Genomic DNA, 3,913 nt, shown 5'->3' with positions numbered 1-3,913 from the left:
TATTAACACGGGTTATTCGATAATTAAAGGAAATGAGAGAAAAGTAGGAAAGTGAAAACAAAAACGAAAGTGTGAACTGCAATGTGCAAGAAAAAAAGTGAGTGTGCTTCTATCAGTAAGAAAAACATAAAAGAAACACGGCAACGATGACGGAAGGCGGACCTAACATAAGCGTAAGTAAAAGATAATTTCACTTTACGCAAGATGCTCGATAGAGTTAGATTATGACAACTTATGCAATTATATATTTTCTCTACCTTTTATTTTTTATATTATGTACGTTTAATTTCTGTCACGTTTAATATTTTCTTAATTTTTCCTTTCTTCATGCATTATCCTTTATCTTTATTTATAGATTTTTAGAGAAATTTTTTTCTTTTCACGCATCATTCCTTCACTAAGTTTCCGCTTATAGATTCTGAAAGTCTTCCTTCTTTCAGTTTTTCTCTTTTATGCATTTCTTTCTTCTTTTGTCTATCTACTTTTTCACAGTGTTTCTTCCTCTGAATCTCTCCTTAGTCCTCTGTGTCTCCTTATCAGTGAATTCTCGTTTCCTTAGCCTTCCTATCTGGATCTCCTGTACATCTTTTCTTTTCCCTTAAAGTCTCTGGTTTTAAAAGCTTTCCTCGTACGATCTTTTTTCTCATACTTTGAAAAGATTCAAATTGAATAATTAAAAGAACGAAGATGGTACCGTTTCATTTATCATGGAATTAATAACTATTGTTATCCTGTAAACAAGAAAGAATTGAATTCTATCAATTTTTATTTATAAATAAATAATAATTTAAGTTTAATTTAATGTATAATAAATAATTTATAAATTTATTTATGAAATTAATTGTAATATTTTTAAATATTTTATCTATTTATGATTGTTATTTTATAACCTGATTTTATTCACAAATATTTAATTTCAGAATTAAGGTTAATATGACGTTAATAAACAAATAAATTTTATTTAAAGTATAAAAGAGATAATTAAAAAATAGTGACTTTTTTACAATTTGTATCATTTCAGTGTTTCAATTAACGAAGTTAAAAAAAAAAAAAATAATGTCGCGCTTATTGCACGATAACGGGAGCCAGCGTTTTCATTTAAGAATTTATGGAGGGTGGAGGGTGGTGCTTTAATCTTGGACGGGGATGAACGGTTTTAAACGGAAGGCCGAAGTGTCTCTTAACAATTTCAATGATATTACACAGATCGTTATACACACTTTTACCCTGAACTTATGGCGTTATTAAATTGAGAAAATGACTTTAGTAATTCTCCAACGTGGGTATTCGTTTATCTGGATACCGATCATCCGGATTTTTGTCTTATCTGATAGATTAAAGGCCGGATAACCTTGAGATACTTTCATTGAATTTTTAAATATCAAAGAATTAGTGATTTATTCGTTTAACGGATTCCTCTTCTTTGTTTCGTGTTATTTTATTCAATAGCATTTTCTTTCTTCTTTAGAATTTAGAATTGTTACAATTACTAATGGATTCTCTTGAATTTAACTGGAGAATCGAGTTTGGGTCATTAACATTTTTCCCTCGCTCATTTATTATTCATTCAAGGAGGTTGCTTAAACTTTGTGAATCACTACATTCTTTTTTTATATAAAGTATTCTTTGCATTTGTGTATTTATTAAGCAATATTTTAAAAAATTTAGTCAGAAAAATTATGAATCAAGTTACAAATAAACAATTATTTAAAAGAAAAATAACTTGATTTCTGTGAAATTAATATTACAATGTATAGAGTCATACACCATATTTTGTTTGTTTTTAACATGTATGTCGAATTAAGATATTTTTAATGCATTTTTGAATAAATAAATAAATAAATAATATTAAAATTAAAAAAATTTAAAAATTAAAAAATTAAAAAATATTGTAAATAATGCTGAAGCCGAGTATAATATTTCATTTGTTTTCAATATGTAATATGAATGAAATTAAAGATTAATTTTTAAATTTTAAATTTTGATTATTTAACCATTGTATTGCTTCCTTCTACGATATCCTTCAATCCTTTTGGATAAATTTTTAATCACATTTTAGTCTAATCTATAAAATCAATCTATACTTTTGATTTATAAAATCAATATGTATTATATATTACTATTATTAATTCTTGTACGTTTTATTAAAATTTTCTATATTGCAATACATGGGTATCCATTTAAACTTCATCGCATCATTCTCGAAAGAACCTGTATTTTTCACAAAAGTTTGAATTTTGTTTCTACGTTTTCGGTTTTTATGAGTATTGAAGTTTTGGAAGTTGGCTTATGCCATCAATTGTCCCTTGAGTCCGACTATTTCTTGTGGACAGCATGTGAACTTTGTGGCTAGTCAGTGGTCACTTTCTCCAAAATCGTTTCTGGCGACTATCTAAACCATTGTAGATGTTTCTGAGGATTCTCTTCCAGTTCCAATTTCTGTGTCCATCATTGTTGGGAAATAATCTTTCACGGGCAAGTAACTTGGTATGCTGGAGATATGCTGCTTTGGAATAATGGAATTGGAATTAGAAAAATTTCCACAATGCAGGGAATAAAATGTGATATTGGAGGAAAAATTAGTAATTTTTCAAGGAAAAAAAATATGAGAAAAATAAAACAAAGAATGCCAAAAAAGTGTTAGAAATTAAAAAATACTATGTAAAAATAATACAATAGATATTGCAATAATATAAGATAGAAACGAAAAAAGGATTCCAAAGAGGGAATTTACAAGAATAAAAAATGCAATTGCAATTTCGATAAAAAAGAAATTTGTGGAATTAAAGGAACAATATGCTAAAAAAAAAAAAGAAAAAAAGAAGAAAAGAGAAAAATAGGGAGACAGAAAGAAACGAAGAATATCCTAGGATCAAACAAAAGCATGAAATAAAAATCAAAATCAAAGAACGAGATGTTTGAGATGACATAAGATAAAGTTAAATTATAAAACACACTTGTCGACGTGAAAATTGATGACATAGGAATATAACTGATAATAAATGTGTATATCCAAAGTGTTAAAAGCTAAAACAAACGTAAAAATTAGTACATAAAAACGTCACTTAAGGTTTATTTAAGTTATAAGCAATTTAGTTGTGCATCGTATGAATACGGAATGAAACTATTTATACTCGCTTCATTTAACAGAAATTTTAATTGCTTATAATTTAATAAATAAGCTTATAATTAATAAATAATTATTTATGATGTTTTTATATATTAACTTTTATATTTATTTTGATTTTTAGAATTAGCCCTTTAAAGGTGTTTCATGAATACGTTAACATATGTACTCATATTTATATATATTCATACATATACATATATTTATGAACACGTTTAATATGTGCACATATGTATGCATCATTTCAATATAAACGCTCTTGAACTATAAATGTAACGTGGGAAATTTCATGGCGAAAACATGAGATCAGTGTATCATAAATTAGTATCTTGTTGTTGATTTGTTGCAAACATGTGTTTAATATATTTTTATATTAATACGTATTAACTAAAAAAATAATAAATATTGTTTTAACAAATTTATATATTGATAAAATTGATATTTTTTAAAATAATAAATATTTATCAAATATATTCGAAATACAAAAACCGGGAAATTCTAAGAATTTCTACATTTTACCCGAGAATCTTAAGAATTCACGTTTCATCAAGGACAAAGAATGTAACGTTAGAAATGCGAAGGAAACAAAATGATTAATGATATCATTATGATATAATGATATTTTGGGATTAAAAATGAGCACAGAGCGATTCGATTGTCGAAACTTAAAACGAATCTGGAAACACGTAATTATAATTATGAGAGAACGTAACGGCCCAGTTTTCCAACAACAGGAGTTTTCATTAGGGGACAAACAGTATTTCGAGCCATTCATTATCGCTTTAT

The 3,913-nt window shown here is 26.7% G+C and overlaps 1 long non-coding RNA gene across 1 annotated transcript in view; it reads right to left on the bottom strand.

The window, feature by feature from the left end:
- Positions 1–338: 338 nt before the first annotated feature.
- The window catches only part of LOC102673613, a 4,214-nt gene continuing 639 nt past the window's right edge, over positions 339–3,913 (bottom strand). Inside the window, exon 3 of the long non-coding RNA XR_422353.2 lies at positions 339–731. This is a non-coding gene — a long non-coding RNA (uncharacterized LOC102673613). The remainder of the gene's footprint in view (positions 732–3,913) is intronic.

This window comes from Apis dorsata, unplaced genomic scaffold, assembly GCF_000469605.1.
Source record: "Apis dorsata unplaced genomic scaffold, Apis dorsata 1.3 scaffold_434, whole genome shotgun sequence".
In the NCBI taxonomy this organism is placed as follows: domain Eukaryota; kingdom Metazoa; phylum Arthropoda; class Insecta; order Hymenoptera; family Apidae; genus Apis; species Apis dorsata.
This window is presented reverse-complemented; position numbering and strand designations above follow the sequence as displayed.